Raw genomic sequence first — 21388 nt, 5'->3', positions numbered from 1 at the left:
AATCACATGTACCAGTCATTTACATGTAACAGGGCCGAGTTTTACTAAACATCGTATCCTCAAACGTAGACGTAAGTCTAGACGTACGCGTAGATTACGTTAATTTTGCGTTTTACTAAACGTCGTATCTTACCATTTGGCGTAGATTTACGTCAGATTTTCCATGTGACGTTAAACAGCCGTAGCGACCATGTAGCGTTATCAAAATGACGGCGTACATTTTTTTCCAAAGAGCACTTCGTCGTGAAAGGGTTTCCCGTGATAGAAGTCAAGGGTTAGACGCTTTAGACGATGTATACCTGATTTCCAGGTACAGATTTCCAAGAAGAATTATTCTCGAGCTCATTGATGGTGTCGACGCCAATGTGAGACCCTCTACAAACCGATCACACTCAATTCCAACACAGTTGCAGGGACTTGGATCAAAATGCATCCATCACCAATGTAAACATGTTTAAATTGTCTCCCTTGATTACTTATGCACTTGTTTGCCCGTTCATGAAATGATTCGATTTATGAAGTAATTCATATATTACATGTAGATTTCTATTAGCATTTTGAAAATCATAAAAAAAAGTATGTTTTGAACTGAATACGCACAAGCAAAACAATTAAAAATTTAAAGAAATGAAAGATGTTTGAAATACTTAAGAAGTGATGGGGGGAGGTGTCACAGAAATAAACGCATTTACATGAAGATACAAGAATTACATGTATGCACTAAACGTGTCTCATTTTTTAAAGACAATATAATAAATGTTTTAATCCATATCAAATCTCATAAGCACTTTGATTGTTAACATTTAAAATAAATGTCTGTCTTTGTCATGTCACAACGGGTTTCATTCATCTGTTCACAATATCACTATTGATATTTTGTCTGCATTACAAATTTGAAGGTACATGTTGCAGCAGCTATCTGTGTAAAGTGTAAAAATTTCACGAATCTTACACAATTGACTATAATTGTGTTTTTTTTCCCTTCTATATATGTATATATCACAGTGTTTCAACACTCGTAATTAGGATAATTTAACCTGACCTTATATTAATAAATAAAGCAAGTAAGTGAGTAATTTTTATTTAAAGTCGGAACTATATACAGGTAAACAATAAACATGAGCTAAGAGCTCTTTAACCGACTATATAGCATTAAAAAAACACAGAGCACTAATGATATATAATTGGATGCATAGACATAAAAATAGAAATTTGAAATAAAACAGGACGCATACATGTATACAGAAATCTAATTTAAGAAATGCTGCAACATGTACCTTCAATCTTAAATCTACCTCAAAAATTCCGTTCTCAAATCTACGAACTAAACATATTGTAACTTATGTAAGATACATCTCTAAAAAATGAATTATATTCTTTTGTATTCTGGAATATATTCCAATTGCATTCCAAAATTTTCATCTTGATAATAAAATAGCAAAAATTAATTTTGGAAAGTGAAACTTGTTATGTAATTGTGAAAATGAAAAAAAAAAGTGTAGAAATGTTACGTTTCTTTGTAAACATTAGCACAACGGTGTGCACACAAGCATTTGAAAGGGGGAGGGGGTGTGAATCAAAATATTTAAGTAGTCATCAAATGTGGGGGGGGGGGGAGGGGGGTATGACATGTGATATTTAATTTATATATTTTAAGATATGTCATAAAGTTCAAAGGATATCTTATAAAAATTCATTCATAAGATATAGCTTATGAATTATAAAAGATTTCTTTTAATACGTATATCTGAATTGATTGTAAGATATTTTACGAGATGCGTCATAGACTTTATAAGTTTTATAACGTATCTTATGAAATTTATAACATATCTTATAAAAGTTATAAGATATATTATAAAGTTTATGAGATATCTTATAAACTGTAAATTATGAGATATCTTATAAAATGTAATATATATCTTAAAAACTTTCCTTTTATAAGGTATTTTATAAAAGTTATAAGATATCTTATAGCAGTTATACTATATAGGAAGTAAGATTTCGTATAGAGTATGCAATATCTTATCGAAAACGTTAATAAGATATAAGATAAGATAACTATGCATTGTCAAATTAACATTAGCTCAAATAATTGAAGATATCAATTCATTTGATGCGTGCAACAATTCAATTACTGATCTCTGAATTTTTGCGAACATTATTGGAATTATGGATAGTATTAATTATTCTGAATTGATCATACAGAGAATTGAATTGATGTACGCATTAATTCAATATGTTGAGAGCAAGATAATTGATTTGATGCGAGTATTAATTCAATAGATGTGAGCAATAATATTGAATTTATGATATCTTCAAATACTGAAAAATATATATAATTATTTGAGTTCATGTTAATTTGGCACTCCATAGATATATCTCATATATTTTATAAAAAATCTTATGAAGGATATAGGATATCTCATCAACTTTTTAAGATATCTTTTAACTTTATGAGATATTTTATAAAAGTTATGAGATATCTTTAAAGAGGAATAAATCTAAAACATGGAATGCTAAAGGGGAGAGGAGGACTTACTATGTTTATTTAACAACAAACAAAAACGATATACCCTGTATTTCACAAACAAAGGGGTTTAAGCAATTAGTTTATCATTATAATATGAGGAATGGAAATTCGTTATTTTTTATCAATATTGTTGTTTTTTTTAAATTAAAACTTTAGGTGTTGTGTACATTGCGATATCTCGCAAAAGCTGATTTCTTCTCGGAAGTGGGGGACATACATGGCGTTTCAAAGGCATCTGTGTGCGTAATTCTACCAAGGGTGTGCAGGGCATTGAATATGTTCCTCAACAACATTAGTTTTCCTAATGATGCAACAAAGCTTAATAAGATAAAGGAGGAGTTTCATGGGATAGCCAGATTTCCGAATGTTGTGCCATTGATGGGACACTTATTCCTATCCGAAGAATGAGTGGCGATATGGAGCCTGTGTTTGTGTCCAGGAAAAATTTCCATGCCTTGAATGTTCAAGGAGTGGTGGATGCAATCATGAGGTACTTTTATTTTTTCAATGCTGTCCCAATGTACATGTATTCATGAGTTTTTCTTGCACTGGTCTAAAAGGTACAAACAATCAAACCTTTCTTTTTTATATAAATCTGTTTTGAAAATATATTTTGCCAATTGATCCGATGCACTACAATTAAAGAGGTTCGCATCTGACATTTGGAGTAATGTCAATTTTTTGGGAAGTGTATTTTTGATTACCACATTGAAGGAGAATTAGGAAATTAAAAAGAAAAATTGGGGTCGCAATACTTTTTATTGGGCTATAGTGTTCTAAACATGACCTTTTTGCACTTAAAGTTTATTCAATTAAACTTGATTTGTCTGTTAGTGTCAACACAAGCAACACAAATCAATCATTACATAAAAATCAGATTTACAGTATATATGTAAGGAAGTTGTAGCCTCCAACACATAATATGACAAATAAATACATCACTTATGTATTTGCATTGTAGGTTCATTAACATCAATTGCAGATTTCCTGGAAGCACTCACGATTCGTACATATTCAATAATTCCAGTCTGCCTGAAATATTGGATACCTTACCAAGAGGAGGGTGGTTACTGGGAGATTCAGGTTACCCTCTTAAGGATAACCTGATGACTCCATGTAGCACCCCATCCAGACCTGCTGAGGAGCGTTACAATGTGGCGCCCTGCAAGACCAGAAATGTGGTGGAACGAGCCTATGGGGTGCTGAAGTCAAGGTTCAGGTAAATAAGGAATTACAACTACATGTATCCATACAAAACACTATTAATACCAGTAAGTAAAAATGAAGTAAAATTAAAGTTAACATTTTCTTATAGGTGTTTACACAGCAGCGGAGGTTATCTTCCCTTTAAACCGGAGAAGTGTTCCTTAATAATCGAGACATGTATGAGACTGCACAATAAGGTAATAAATGAAAAGATCCCTTTGCGACAAGGTGAAGTTGTGGCCAACCAGCAGAACAATGCTGTGTACCATGGAGCAGCAGCACAGACTGCAAGGAATTTAAGACAACAGGTCGCCTCCAGACTTTAATAAGGCTTAAAATAAAAAAAAGTAATATCAACCATGTGTACATGTGTACGATTTATTTTTTCTCAAAAGTCCCAGCACCGATGAACATTATAAGTAAACACATTTCTGAAGTGACCATTTCTCTCATCTATTAAAAAGATAAAATAACTATCAGAGAGCGAAGGCAACAAAATGTGTTAAGCTGTTAACAAAATTTAATGATAGGAGAGACAGAAAGAGGAGAGAGAGAGTCTGCTGAACGGTGAATCTGTCTCTCTAGGGCGATCGCAATTCTCTCCAGTGCCATTACTTTTCTCTCTTCCTGTTCCAATCTCTTTCTTTTCAATTCCATCAGGTCTTCCATTTCTTAAATTGAAATTCAAAATTTTATTCCTTTCATACAATTGATTGTTAAAATATTTTTTTTAGAGAATTAAAAAGTATAAAATAGAACATACTCGACAGGAAATTGGTGTAACATGTTTAAAATATGCTCCAAATCACACCTGAATTCACCTTGGTTTGTAGATAGCAAGGTAAATGTACCAGTAATTTGTTCATATTTTTTATGGTGGTATGAAACACCTGAATATCTTTAAACATATCAAAAGTGTTTGGTAGTAAAAACATAATTACAATTTTCAAATTTTCATGATAATATACAGATGTGAACTGTACATGTTTGTTTTTATGGAATGATATGTCCAGGGGTCCTTGTTTGCCCAACTATCTATTTTGTATTGCTTGTAGGAGTTATGAGATTGATCACTGTTCGTTATCTTCACCTTGCATTCATAGGAAATGTTCTAATGCTTTAATCATTACCATAGTTCATAAACTTTCTCCTTCCCACTGGTTCTCTAATCCTCCTCTTCATAGAGACCTCCTGTGATGCTGTTATTATAAAGAAAATTTTTGAGAATGATCTACAATACATGTATTTTGCAGTGTTAGGGTACCATATTAACCTTGCTACAAACAGACCTTTTTTTTTTTTTTACAAGTACCTTATTATTTAATTAATAATTTCCAATGACCGGTTTCATTATCATTTATCCCAATATTAATATACTGCAATATGCATGTAAGAAATCAGAATGCAATTTAAACAAGAGATGTTTGTAATGAATATATGCCCCCATGGTGCAAAACTGAAAAGGGTTATACACACACATCATTTAATTGATAGTAGTATCATCAATTCAAAATACTGAGCAAACAATATCTTTCTATGTCCAGAGTGGATTGACCATGTGACATAAAAATCAATAGGGTCATCTACTCCTTATGTTGTACCAGTGTACCCTTGAACATGTGACCTCAAAATCAATAGGGGCCATTTACTCTTAGGGATGTACCAGGGTACCAAGTTTGATGTCTGTCAAGCAAAGGATTCTAAAGATATTGAGTGGGCAAAGTCTTCCTATGTCCATAGTAGATTGACATTTTGACAATAGGGGTCCACATATGAAATATCATTACGATCAAGTGAATGGTTCTTAATATATTGCGTGGACAACATGTGGTCTACCGGCCGATAGGTGCAAAGCAATATGCCCCCCTTCTTTGGGGGATAAATATTATTATGTATATCAATATCATTCCCTTTTTCTCATCCCAAGCAAAATTCAGTATACATAAATACTTGTAGATGAAATAAAAGTTTCCTCTGCAGTTATGTCCACAACAGATTCTGAAATTTCCAAGATCATTATAATACATAGCATATATATGGATACATATAAAATTTGCACATGAACATGTAGATTTCAGTTACAAGCAATCTGACTTTAAATATTTTGTAATTGTGTAAGAAAAAGTACACCAACTTTTCTAAAACTGCCGAATTTTCATATGGTGAGTTGAAATATAATAACATGTCAAATAATATGCTAAGTTAATCATGTGTATTTATTTATCAGCAGATGTTCTATACAAATTGCCATATGTGTATTTTAAAGTATAGCTAATAGGTTCAACTCGAAAACGAAGTAGCTACATGTAGTTGATAAATATATTTACCAGATATACATTGTGCTGTCACAACACAATCTCCTGTTGCTCCAGGACAACTGTCAGTGGAAGTGGAAGATTTCTCCAGTGTATAACCTGTATATCATATATTTTCATAATATTAAAAGAGCTAGTACAAAATTTGGAAATGCATGTATCATTATCATCATGATCTTGGCATACATATATGGAGAAGTCACAGTCTGGTTAACACAATTTATATATAAAAAGAAATTTACATTTATTTTCCTCTCGTCCTGTATCCACTCCACCTTCCAGACCATGTATGGCTTCTTTGGGAATGGTACCAAGTAGCTAAGAAAAATGAATAAAATGAATTTAGTATGGAATATGTGTTGCTTCCAAAAAAAAAATCAAGTCACTAAAGTGTCTATATAAGTTTTGCATATCTTTTTTTTTTAATAACTGTTTCATTATTGACCATAGAGACTGTTTTTATGAAAAACAAATGTCTCAGAGTTCCCCAAATTGGAAGTGCTTCAACTGAAACCTCCTCCCCTTAATGTACTGCATGGTGTGGAGAAAAAATAAGCCACATAGGAGTACAAGCTACATCCCTCTTAGATCCACTATAACTTTTAGGAAAATAATTGGATCCTCCTCCTGCCCGACAATATGCACATTTTGCGATCATTAAAATCATATATTTTAATTAATTTTCTATAATCATCCAAGTCTTTCAATATAGATAATAATCACTACTCAATCAATTTATATGCGATTTTAGAGATATTATAATCTGAGTATCATGTCCCCCATCCTACCCCTCCCCTGGAATTTCATGATTACATTCTCAAAAATTCCCCATAAATATGAAATGGGCTTTAACATTTAAAAGCTGGATAAAACATGGAAGAAAATGTTCTCTTTCTCATGAAGATCTGTATGTTACCAGTACTCACAATCAACTCCCAGGGCTTAAACAAAACTTCAGAACAGGGTCCGCCACCTGTTTTGGAAGCTTCTTCTTCCCTACATGCTTCCTTCTTCTTAACACTGGACTGACTGTCTTGTATCCTCTTTTTTTGTTTCTTCCACAGTTCTCATACAGGACACTGTTACAGCATTCACCCTGTACAGGGATGGGGTAATGGAAAATTAAATACATTTTAAAAAGGGTTTCTGTACATAAAATGTATAGCATACCAACACCTAAGAAAACCATTCATAGAGTTTATGAAAATTTGTGCAAGAATTTTATAAACCTGTGCAATAGAGAAAACTTTATCTGGCTTATGAGCAACGAATGTAACAATATTATTGAAAAACTTGCCAATTACATATATAGCTGTTCATTTACTAAGAAAAGTTGATTTACCATGAACTTGTAAATTTACTTGACCCTGGATATTGGTGAATAAACATAGTTTTATGTATAAATTTGACCTTTACTTATTACATCCCCTCTCAACCACCTTGTGCCACAAGTTGTGGTTTGCAACCCCCACCCCACCCCCACCCCCTCCTAATCAACTTAAGACTTGCATTCCCCTCCCAGAAATATTTTGAATCCACGCAAATAGAAAAAAAATCCTTTAAAAGATTAACAACCATAAAACATCAACAACAAAAAAAATTTTAAAAAAATGTAATTAACCTGCGGGACTTGAACCCGGTACCTCGATAGTCCGAGTTTACTGCGTTAACCATTGCGCTATCATGCTTACGTAATGATCTTGAAGTATATTTCATACAGATACAATGCTATTTCTGATTTCAACTTGTTTTCTCGCTTTATTTTAAAGAAGTTTGAAAGTTTAATTTACATTGTTCCTGTTCAATGAAAAGGTGAAGATAACAAACAGTGGTACTTTACACACAACACTAAATCTACACATTTACACATGCATAATTTTTAATACATGTATTGTTATTTGCAAAACATCATAGGTTAGGGCCTATTGCATCGCTTGGGTTCAAATTTACATCAGTGGTTTCATTCACTTTTTAACCGCTTCTTAAACCCTTGAAATTTCTTGATATTATAGACTAAGTGGTGTCACTAACATTCTCATCAAAATATATATTCTATGATCTGGGTGAACAATAGGGGCACTCGATGGTACTTACTTTTCTGTCACGTCCTCCCAAGCCCGTCTTTTCATTTCCGATGTAAGCGTGGGGGAGAACTTTCCTCTTATGATTTGTATTACATTGGCGTAGGCCTCAATCAACACGTCCATCTCGGCATCCGACCAGTTGGGCTTTCTTGGCTTTTTGTCGTTCATTTTCGACGAGCAGACGAGAGGTCAAGCAAACGAAAAGTAAGCAATACGCATGCGTAGCTTTCGTTACTATGAAAACATTTCTACCTTTTTTTTTGAAGAGTTCCAGTCGTAAGTAATGAGAAAGCCTACGTAAATAACTACGTTTACGGATACAGATACGGCGCTTTGTAAAACACAATCTACACGCACGTAAAATCAATCGCAAAGACTATGTTTACGCGTACGTCTACGTTTGAGTATACGATGTTTAGTAAAACTTGGCCCAGACTCTTATCTCCGGACATTAAAAATAACCTATGTCACGTGACACTCCGATGACATGGGAGAGAATAGAACTCCTACATAGATACATCAATAACAGACTTCGTATAGACTTTCTTTTATAAATCCTAAATGGGAATTTTAAATCCTTTAGATTCTTTATAAACTCTACTGGGTATCAATTTTCAAAGGAAATCATACAAAGAAAATGATAATGATACATGTGGAATACATGTATAATTTTCTTAAGATCTCAACAATTCATACAGAATTCCAAACAAAATCAGCCCCTCCCTACCCCACTGAAATTGATCAAAATAGAAAATTTTGCTTCCTTTAATCCTGTTTCATTTGTAAGATACTATAAGTATAATCTGTATTTGTGAGACCCCTAAATAGATTAGATTCGCCGAGAGAAATTGTAAGGGTTGATACCCCTCCATCCATTTAAAATCACTTACCTGACTGTTACTACGAGACGATGAGCTTCCCTCATATACCAAACTACATAGTTCCCGTCTTCTTTGCAGTAACGGGTCATAGACTGCTCAACCTACAATAACATAAGGTCATAAACTGCTCAACCTACACATAAAATAAGGTCATAGACTGTTGAACCTACAATGAAATAAGGTCATAGACTGCTCAACCGACACGTAAAATAGGGTCATAAATTGCTCAACCTACACGTAAAATTGGGTCATAGACTGCTCAAACTACAATGAAATAAGGTCAAAGTCTGCTAAACCTACAATGAAATAAGGTCATAAATTGCTCAACCTACACGTAAAATAGGGTCATAGACTGCTCAACCTACAATGAAATAAGGTCATAGACTGTTCAATCTACAATGAAAATGAAATCACAGACTGCTCAACCTACAATGAATTAAGGTCATAAATTGCTCAACCTACATGTAAAATAAGGCCATAGACTGCTCAACCTACACGGAAAATAGGGTCATAGACTGCTCAACTTACAATGAAATAAGGTCATAGACTGCTCAACCTACAATGAAATAAGGTCATAAATTGCTCAACCTACATGTAAAATAGGGCGATAGACTGCTCAATCTACACGTAAAATAGGGTCATAAACTGCTCAACTTACAATGAAATAAGGTCATAGACTGCTCAACCTACAATGAAATAAGGTCATAAATTGCTCAAACTACACGTAAAATAGGGTCATAGACTGCTCAACCTACACGTAAAATAGGGTCATAGACTGCTCAACCTATAATAAAATAAGATCAAGACTGCTCAACCTACAATAAAATAAGAGCATAGACTGCTCAACCTACAATAGAATAAGATCATAGACTGCTCAACCTAATAGTACAAAGGGGTCGTAGACTGCTCAACCTACAATAGAATAGAGTCATAGACTTCTTAAACTTGCAAGTAAAATAAAGTCGGAAGTTTCATCCACAAACTTCATATCAATTTGTTTACATGGATAAAATACATCTTTGTTCTAACACTTCTATCAAGGATTAATACAAGTTTTTCAGATTTTCTTTTGGTATAAATCAGGGGAATTTACAGGCCATGGGTACTATTACAGAAATCAGCATATCAGTTTTGATACATTTGTATGTAATATGCATGTTCATGTAGGTCTTCTTTAGTTTTATAACTTTTTGTATATTTCTGAAGATTAGCAACAAATCGCTTTCCCAGTTTAACTTTTCCCACTGATAAAAATTGGCGAAAACCGTATTTGTAAAATAATAAGTTCAATGAGAATAGTTTATGTACGACATGACATAGACGCATCAATTCTAGATGATTTAGAAAGAATAGTTGAAAATTTGAAGAGCTTCAAGAGAAGAAAGTTAAATATTTAAAATAAAAGAATAACATCAATTTATGTTTGATTTCTTGTTTCAAATGATGTGATATATTTTAATAGCACATTTACAATAATGATTAGGTTTTTCCAATTTGATCAAAATGTTGACAATTTTCCTAATGCGATTTGAAAGCCAAACGACCCTTTTGAAAAATGTTTAAAAATCACTGCGACACAGTAACAATACTACACTGAAAAGTGCCATGAAAATCAGTCATAATCGTTCATTAGCCATGCACACACCTTATTTTCTATTTCACTAGGATCCCATCCAGGAAAATTTCTCAATATTTCACAGATTTCTTGATACGATAGTTCCACTTTACGCTTCTTGGACCGTTGTGGGATTTCAAAAGATGAAGATGTTGTCATTGATTGGTCAAATTTGCTTTCGAGGTCAGCCACCAAAAGATCTGGTGGCTCTGAAACTGACCGCTGTCGTTTTATTTGAGTCATTGGTTTGACGGCATTTTCCTGATAGTTATTTGGATATTTCTGCACGCCGCTGCTGGAGGGAGGAGCAGAAGGCAGCTGTGTGTAAGAGTTTGTGTTTGTCTTGCCCTTTGACAAAGTTTCCTCTCCTCTGTGTAGCTGTTTCACGAATGTTACTTCTGTGTCACCTGAGTCACCTGAACATAAGTGAACTCGATGACACGGTGAAGCGTCTTTGACAGTAGGAGGTATTTCCTAGGGTATCAGAGACTAGCTGCTGATATGAAATTATTGCGTCTATCTGAGCAACTGGTGGTTGGGTGACAGTAGATGACGAACGATTACAATAAGGACACCGAGTGTCAGTTCTGATGGTGGAAGACGTTTCGCTGACATGTCTCTGAATAAAAAAGAAAAAGAACCTGAATCTGTAAGCCCTTGCTCAATATTCATGCAGATAGTAAGTAGGAGTCTCAAAAAGAAATTTTACCTGACTCATAGTTCTGATTTTGCCACACTGAACACAGTCTTCTGTGATATAATTAATCTTCCTTATTGTGCCAACACAGGTTCTTGGTAGATCTGCTTGTACATTACTCTCGTCCAGTCGACACGGACTTGTTTAATTGAGAGTAGTATCATCAATTCAAAATATTGAGAAGACAATATCTTCCTATGTCAAGAATGGATTGACCATGTGACCTAATAATCAATAGGGATCATCAACTCCTAAAGATGTACCACTGTACCAAGTTTGATGTTTGTCAAGCAAATGGTTCTCAAGATATTGAACGGACAGTATATTCCTATGTCCATTTGTCCCTTGACATTTGACCACGCGACCTCAAAATCAATAGGTGTCATCTTCTCCTGATGATTTACCAGTGTACCAAGTTTAATGTCTGTCAAGCAAAGGGTTCTCAAGATATTGAGCAGACAGTATATTCCAATGTTCAGGTTGACCCTTCACCTTTGACTATGTGATCTGAAATTCAACAGGGGTCATCTTATCTTGATGATGTACCAGTGTACCAAGTTTAATGTCTGTCAAGTAAAGGGTTCTCAAGATATTGAGCGGAGAGTATATTGCTAATTCGTCCGAACGAATTTCTATTTCGTCCGAACAAATGGGCAATTCGTCCGAACGCATTTCTAATTCGTCCGAACGAATGATATATATTTTTTATTTGGCCTCTCTACGCCGCCGTACGGCAATTCATTCGGACGATTTACCCATTTGTTTGGACGAAATAGAAATTCATTCGGACGAATTAGCAATTTGTTCGGACGAATTAGGTATTCGTTCGGACGAATTAGTAATTTGTTCGGACAAATAAGTTATTTGTTCGGACGAATTAGAATTCGTTCGGACGAAATACTAATTAGAACTCTTTTGTGTTGAAAATATGAAAGAATCATAAGATAAAGATGGCGTTACTGGAAAAGGTACAGTTTTACCATTTTCTTGGATTGAATCAAGGTGAAATTTTACATTAAATGGCAGAGTTTAATAACATTGTGATAAGCAAGCGAACGCTTAAAAGAGTCCTTTCTTCCGCTTAACTGTTTAGAAGAAAGCAATATTCTGATTTTCTTTCAGTGGCTTTATTCATTGAAGGAAAAATGGAGACATCAGACAAACTTCGTGGATATAAATTAATGCATCTTCAACAGTCCGGGTATACCGTGACACAAGAAACTGTTCGACTTCTGCTTCAGAAAATTGATCCGTTATAGGTGTGTAACTTCGTAGTAGAGGGAGACTAAGACGGCGTGTTTATACAAATCCTGGTTCGGACTTCGTGTGGCATATAGACTCTTACGACAAACTAAAACCCTTAGGTATCTGTATGCAGTAATGGATGCATTGATAGGTACTCTAGATACGTGATTTGGCTGGAGGTGTTTACAACAAATAGTGACCCTGCTGCAATAGCAAGTTATTTCATGTCAGACGTGTCATGTTGAAAATATTTAGATTTTTTTACGATATGAACACCAGGATGAGTTCTCTAATCGATGTTTTTTGTATGGTTCAAGAAACCATAATCAGAGGATAGAGGACTGGTGGTCATATTTGAGAAGTCAAAACACGCAGTTCTGGATATCTCATTTTCAGGAATTAAAAAACGAAGATAAATTCACTGGCGATTTTCTCGACAAATATTTACTCCTTGAACTTTGATCAAACGTTTTGGCTAGTCTTTCACAATAAAGTAAAACACCAATTCCACACTTGATTCCATTCATGTAACAAGAGTACCGCAAACGGTACAACATACGCCTGTCGGACAGTGAAATTCAACTGGTAAAAGTCTTAAAGTAGGTCTAAGTGCACCCATCTATCAGTCAAGTGAACTGATTATGTATTTCTCTGAGAGGAAGGTTGTGACAAAATGTCAGTGCAATATCTGTTTCTATGATGAGGAAAATTCCAGAAAACTCTTTGACTTACTTTTTAGCCCTAAAGCAAGTCATGGTGCATCAATTAAATTGAAAAGTGAACTGATTATGTATTTCTCTGAGAGGGAGGTTGTGACAAAAGTTCAGGGCAAGACCTGTATCCATAAAGAAAACAAATCTGGAAAACTGTTTGATCTACTTCTACCCCCAAAATAGGTCATGGTACACCAATCTAGCTGAAATGCTAACTGAACTTGTATTCCTCCAAGAGGAGGCTTGTGACTAAATTTCAGGGCAATATCTGCATCCATATTGAAAAAAAGTCCGGAAAACTGTTTGACCTACTTTTAGTTCTAACATAGGTCATGGACGGACGGACCAATCCAGTGGAAATGCAAACTGAACTTGTATTCCTCTGAGAGGAAGCTTATGACTAAATTTCAGGGCAATATCTGTATCCGCAACGAGAAAAGATCCAAAAAACTGTTAACATACTTATAGACCTAAAGTAGGTCAAGGTGCACCAATCCAGCTGAAATGCAAACTCACTCTCACGCTTTTTGAGAGAGAAATTGTGACCAAATTTCAAAGCCGTACATGCATCCATTATAGAAAAAATCCGGGAAAAAACATGATCTCGGACGGACAGTCAGAAAGACGCATGGACAGCGCCATAACATAATCTGACGACGGGGGTATAAAAATAAAAACATGGCGAACTCCTTCTAATTTCAGAAGGCAATGACCTGATTTGAATAAGATACTTTTGTTTATAAGTTATTTTATATTGTTTGTTAAAGACTATTGAAAATTACTTGTAAATATTTTTGTTTTTATTTCCTCTTGGAAAGAAGTCTTTTCCCTTATTTAACAAACCTAAACCCCATTCACCTAAAAAATAATGCTGTCCTGTGTGGGTAAAACTGGATCTTGACTTAAATGTGAAAAATGAACAGACAGGCAACAGACCAACGCTGCATGTAATTTGAACTTGTATGGGGCTGGCTCATAATTGGTTTCATCATTGCATAGAATAGGTCGGGTGGTGTGTGTGTGTGGGGGGGGGGGGGGGGGGGGGCAGAGGAGACTCGTGACCCCTCCACTCAACAAAGTAGGGGGGAGGCAAGAGCACCACCACGACTAACCTCCTTCTCCCACAATTTAGGATTTTGACCGTTTGGATGTTAGGTTTTGCAGTATATTTTCTTTTTTGTATTTATTTGATCCCCCAACTTTTCTGGGTTGTGCAACCCCCCCCCCCCCCAACCAACCTTTTCCTGTGTGACTACGCCATTGCATCGACATGAATAATTATGAACATCACTATTGTTTTAGGAGGAACTAAATGAAGTCATTCATCTTTGGAACACGCATATAATGCGTAAAAATCCACATCAAATCGCTGCAAGCGGTAGACCTATTATAATTTACATACTGCTCCATCTGTATGACGCAGAACACCATGTATGCCCCGTATTGATGGAGAAAATTTGTAACTGCAAAGAGGAATGTACCTTCAAAGGGTCCTACTCATGCGACGGAGATGTATTTGAACTATGCTGTGTTTTAATGGAAGAGAACAACCTGCAACCTCCGGATGACAGTGTGACTGCGACAATATTGCATTGTACATCAAGCGTTTAAAACACGAAAGTAGAGATCGCGAGATTGTAAGATGTAAATCAAAAATTTATATTAAAAAAAAAATAGAAAGTAAAAATAATAGGTGAGCGTCGAGAATACGAGGGACCTCGCACTTTCAACCCTCGCCTTTTATTGTTTACTCTCTATTTTTGACTTTAAAAAAAAGTAGTTAGCATTTCCTGTATCTTTTTACGCATTAGTAAACCTTTGCTAAGTTTATGATAACTGTCCTTAATTATTGTAGAAATCAATAAATTTTGTAACATCCTCATAAAAGCAGTTTTTTGTAGATTATTAATTTTTTGACAACCCCCCCCCTCCTTAAAATTACCCAACTTTATTTTTATTATATGACTAGACTTCTTTCTATATGCCTCAGAACTCAAGAGCTTCCGGGGCCTTCACTTCCTGGACCCCCACTAGGGTTTTGCCCTGAATATAATGGGAACCTTAAGGCGGCTTCCACACCTCAACCTCTTTCAAATATATATTTTTGGATGTATCCTCTTTCGATTTAAAAATCCGTGACAATTCTATGCTACTACCATCACCACGATTACTCTCCGCCATTGTTCGGTGCATTGATCAAACACCCGGATAACAAAGTTATAAATAGCAATTCGTCCGAACGAAAAAGTTTTTTGTTCGAACAAAAAATTGTTTTCGCTCGAACGATTTTTTTTTTTTTTTTTTTTTGTCCGAACAAAAAACTTTGTTCGGACAAAAAGTTTTTCGATAGGACAAAATGATATATGCTGAATTTAAGGGACATTTTCATCGTGTCTTTATAGAGAGCTCTGTAGATACATGTACATGTAGGTATACATTCATATACAGATATCTATAAGCTTGTAGGGAAGGTTGGCAGCGGATACTCGTCAGGGCTTGAGGCCTACCTCAAACTTTTAAGACTGAGCAAGGTGTAGGGATTCCCACCATTTTTAGCTTGTTATTTCAGGGGTTGGGGGGGTGATTATGTAGTTTACTGTATTTACCGTCGCCATCTTTATGATGTTTATATGGAATATTTTGGAATTGAATCCCATTTTAGGATGCGCCCCAATTTAAGTTTTGTGCTTCCCAACCACCACTTTACGATGTTTCACTACGGCATTGGCGTTGCCTTATAGCTAATAACAAATTCGTCCGAACAAATTGCTAACTCGTCCGAACAAATTACTAATTTGCCCGAACAAATTTACTTATTCGTTCGAACGAATTTCTACTTCGTCCGAACAAATTGCTAATTCGTCAGAACGAATTACTAATTTGTCCGAAAAAATAGTTAATTCGTCCGAACGAATTGCTAATTTGTCCGAACGAATTTCCATTTCGTCCGAACAAATTGCTAATTCGTCCGAACGAATTACTAATTTGTCCGAACGAATAGCTAATTCGTCCGAACGAACTGCTAATTCGTCCGAACGAATAATAATTTTTTTTACATGACCTTTCTACGCCGTCGTACAAACGAAATGATAACAAAAACGAAGATAATAATACACTGCATGGGGTCAATGTAATGGACATCCCACGATGGATGACTCTGACGCAGCTGAACATTATTATTGTTGATATCGTAATAATGTAAAAGGATTGTTTTTCCGTGTTTCGTGTTTTAATTGTTGTACTACTAGACATAGAAATAAAATATAGAGACACTGTGTCATAGTTGTTGTTTTTTTTTCCTAAAAGAAATACAAACAAAAAAATGGGTAATGTGGGTAACTGTAAAAACTAAATCATAGTTGATGTTGGTAACTTGAAAAATTGATGTACGTAACTGATGCTACCATTAGACAAGAAAGATCATATAGCTTTGAAATTCGTGTCTTCAGAGATAGCTGAAACTGGTCAATATAACTTAGGAGTTTGCCAATCAACTACTCTTGCGATCAAAATTAATCCCCTTCCCATTATCAAAAATGCCATAGGGGAAACATATCAGGAACAGGCACTTGGTATCGTTTTACGTGGCGGGGAGAGGGGAGGGGGGGGGGGGTCCGCGGAGAAGATGACTTCGCAATTCTCTAAAATGCTTTTTAAAAAGGGAAGGGTATCTGAGAGATTGTTCTTCAATACATGTTCGATTCATGACTCGCACAATAAATAGTACGCTATTCCTCCACCCCCATCAATACGAAGGAAAATATGTTTTGGAGGTTTAATGAGTTGCATATTACCCCACCCCCCACCCCTCATAATTATGATTTTTGTCGACCAAAATCATGTTCGAATTTGTATTATTTTTTAATTAATTTTATGTTTTGATTTGCTTGTCAATAATGTTACGCAATTTTACGTAAAGGATATAAGCCAAAAACTGTCCATTCTGTGAGAGAAAGAACTGATCGAGGCCCGTAGGGCCGAGATTAGTTCTTTCTCTCACAGAATGGACGGTTTGAGGCTTATATCCTACTTAAAACATAACATCTTTTGTTTTAAGAATGGACAGGCTCAGGTAACCCAATGGGAATGATAATTATGAATAAAGCTATTTTTTAATAGTCTGACAATATAACCAGTCTTGTGTAGAAGTCTGTTTTTTTGTTCACTTATTGGACAGTGTCAGGTAAGTAATCTTGTACTGCAGGTTTTATATTCACTCACTATATAGTACTGGACCATATCAACATGTCGTCCTCTGATGGGGAGAGCATTTTCACTGCACAATCAAAATTTAAGGATTTTAATGAAAGTACTGCGAATATCATCTTAATGAGTGTTATATTCTGGATATGGAGGGTGAAAAAGTTATGGAGCCAAATTTTTGATCTGAAAAGGATTGTGTATTCAAATATTTGGATGAGGAAATAATTAACGGCAGCCAAAAGAACCTAATACACCCATATCGTGAAAAGAAATTATTCATGAAAGCGAAAATAATAATTCAGAATTAAGAATATGCTAAAAGAAAACATAAAAAAAAGCATTGTGAAGAATTTTCGGAATGTGCCTCTGGATCCAGCAAAATCCAAATACAGCATAGAAACACGTCTTTCAAATTTAAGTTTTGATGCGATATAATAATGACCAATGGAATATTAAAAAATGTTAATCTTAAAGTTGGAGCAGATAATTCTACTAAGGGGGAATATAGTTTTAAGTGCATGATTCAGTGATTTTTCCGATATTTGTGTTGATTCTTACTTGTAGGGAATTGAAAATTAAATTTGTATCTTTTTGACAAATGTATTGTCTTTCTCTTATTTCCAGCCTACCTGTAGACGTCTAATAAGTTATTGGGGTTACCTGGCAGTGCTCCCACTGGACCAGAATTCCCTTTCGCCACTTTTTCGGGGAGTGGTGCGGCACAAATAATCACATGCTTTACAATTATTTCCATCATATTATATATTATTTTATTCATTACACTTATTTTAGCATTTTCAATCAGTTACATTACTTAATCATATCCAGCTACCATACCTAAACATTTCTTTCTGAAATAATAAGAAGTTGATTTGTTTGATAAATTCTATTATGGAAATCAAAATTCAGGTAATAAATCATATAAATATAAAGCTTTATGATGCTACACCCCACAGTGAAAACATTGTGTACATTGGCCGAAATGCAGATGTCACAAAACATCAAGCCCAATTTAGAGTCGTATCTCAACCATTCCCTATCAAATTTCCGTTTTTGTATGGAAGATTTTGCAATTTGGACAGAATCAAATGTTTGAGCAGGTGGGGTTGACTGTAAAGCCAAACATAGATATTTTTTTTAATTTTAGACTGACTAGGGTCAGAAGCTACAAGTTTAGTATCAAAATAGAATGGGGTGCATAGTCTTATGAGATTAGCATTTTTATACTGTTTGTTGCGCACCGAACTTCATAGAAAATTATTTATTAAAATTGCTATGTCCATATGAATGGTGACCGACCGCATTGTTTATGAAATATTCGAACTAAAATCAAACACATTAAAATCTTGTAATCAACGAGTTTGGCCGCAAAAACAAACAATTGATGTATTCATATATACATTATAGACAATAATACGGCCAATTTAATTACCGGTCGGTTCTCTGGTTAAGAATTGACATTAATGTGGAGATGATAACACGATAACGAATAAGACTAAATGTTAAACAATTGACCACAGCAGGGTAAACAGCTGTCCGATGTACTTTATTACATAATCACCGACTTTTTTGCAGCCATAAATTACCTGAGGCTGTGACCAGCTCTGTGTGCACTGGAGCGACGCGAGATTTCCGGTCGCACGCGTTGACTGAATAAACTGATTTTGACTGCATAAACAAACAGGCGATAATGTGTCATTGACAAAGGATTAAAAATACAATTTATTGCAAAAAGGGATTTTCGCCACTTTCAATTTTTTTTCGCCATTTTTGAAAAAAATTCGCCATTGGCGAAAATGGCGAAGCCCAGCTCGAGCACTGTTACCTGGCACTGTCCAATAAGTTGACAATCACTGTCCATTATTTTTAAGAACAGACAGCATCTGTCCATTCTTAAAAATAATGGACAGCAATTGTCAAGTTATTGGACACCTACAGGTAACCTTTTCATTACAAGTGGACTTTCTTCTATATAAAAGCCTAAAAAGACAAAGGATTGCGTAACAAAAATGTTTTAATAAGTCATCTTCTCCGGCTGCTCTCCTTTCTTATATTGAAAAACGATGACACGTGCTGTTATATGGGACTTCACCAAATGATATGAAAGAGATGCCGTTAATTTTATATGTTGAAAAATTCAAAATTCATGTAAGTATTATTGATAATTGTAGACAAAAATTGTGAAATATGTTCACATTACAAAGTCACAAGAAAAGGAGATGGAGAAAAAGGAACAATATTTAAATTTTCTTTCGTATAATCATAGAATTTGTACATACCTGTATCAATTCACTTATTCATATATCAAATAATGTATGCGTTCCATCAAATTAAGACTTGTTATTTTTTCTGGGTGTTTACATACTGCTTACAAAATGTTGATATCTCAATGTTAATGGGAATTTGAGAAATGTAAACAAATTAAGAGTTGAACATAACGAACAGTGATCAATCTCATAACTCCTATAAGCAATACAAAATAGAGAGTTGGGCAAACACGGACACCTGGACACACCAGAGGTGGGATCAGGTGTCTAGGAGGAGTAAACATCGCCTGTCCACCCGCCAAACCCGCTGTGAGCCAATGCCCATATATCTTGATCAGACAAACGGAGATATCCGTAGTCAAAATCAGTGTGCCAAGAACGGCCTAACAATCGGTATGAAACAAGTCAGACAGCATTTGACCCAATGATAGGTTGTATTGACGAACTAGATCGTTATAACGACTACAGAATTTGTGAAATGCTGACTTTAAACGAGGTAAGTGTAATAGACAATACATGTGTATTATCATTTTAATATCGTACTGGTGATTGGGGAAATACTTTTTTAAAATATGGGGGCTTACATTTTCGATGGCCTCGACAATTTGAGCTTTTTATTTTTAGAGCCGTGTCTAGACGAAAGCAATGCCTCTCAGAGAGAGAGAGAGAGAGAGAGAGAGAGAGAGAGAGAGAGAGAGAGAGAGAGAGAGAGAGAGAGATTATAATTACATGTATAAAAATTGTATCCGTCCCATATTCAAAATTACAAAATCGTTGTAAAACTACATGTACGAACATCGAATACACAGAACAGTCTGTTAAGAATACTAAAAATCTGATTAAGTTAGATTCATGCATCTGTGTACATCGCTGTTCATCCTATGTGGTCGAATCATGTGCACTTTGGTGTAGTACAATATATGGACATTGAAAGTTTTATACATTCAAATTCCTTGATTTACTTAATATCGAATCATTCTTTTTATTTTACTTTAACCATTTACTTATTTCACTTTAACTATTCTTTTTCCTCGATTTTTTTTAAATGGAAAAATCAACTTTGACAAATGAGATAAATGTAACGTGATTTTTCTATTTCTAAAAAGTTAAAAAACAGTCACTTCTTAAATAACCCCGAACTCTATTCTAAATATTGAAAGAGTTAACGATTTTAATGCAAATAAAGTGAAAAAAATTATTCGTATATAACTTCCTTTGTCTGGAATTAAAGATTTTTAAAACAAGATATGTATTTTGATGTGCATTTACTGATACTTACATATGCGTCTGAAAAATATCAAGTTATATTCCAAACTATTTGCTGATATTTTGGCTCCAAACTTCTTTTTAATGCTTGGAGGAAATATAACAATCGGTTTCATTCATATTTTTTTCAAATACATAAAAACTCGTATAAATGAATACATACAGTAATTGTACTTTAAAGTTTACAAATTACGGAGAGTAAAATCTGCAAATGTTTCGCCTCGCCATTTTTCAGCCATAGTGAATTTTTCGTTGCATTTACCAACATCTGCCCCATATACACGGTGCAGGTGATGTACACCAAAACGCCTTTGCGCTTGACTAAGGAGGGGTGTACAATTTGTGGTCAATGTAGACAGATAGAAT

General features: G+C 34.8%; 2 pseudogenes; one reads left to right on the top strand and one right to left on the bottom strand.

Annotated features, from left to right (window-relative positions):
- Positions 1-206: 206 nt before the first annotated feature.
- LOC130048600 (putative nuclease HARBI1) lies at positions 207-4062 on the top strand (annotated as a pseudogene).
- Positions 4063-4220: 158 nt separating this feature from the next.
- Positions 4221-8303, bottom strand: LOC130048599 (uncharacterized; annotated as a pseudogene).
- Positions 8304-21388: the final 13085 nt, after the last annotated feature.

This window comes from Ostrea edulis, chromosome 7, assembly GCF_947568905.1.
Source record: "Ostrea edulis chromosome 7, xbOstEdul1.1, whole genome shotgun sequence".
In the NCBI taxonomy this organism is placed as follows: domain Eukaryota; kingdom Metazoa; phylum Mollusca; class Bivalvia; order Ostreida; family Ostreidae; genus Ostrea; species Ostrea edulis.
Note: the sequence above shows the minus strand (reverse complement) of the source record. Positions and strands in the feature narration are given on the sequence as shown.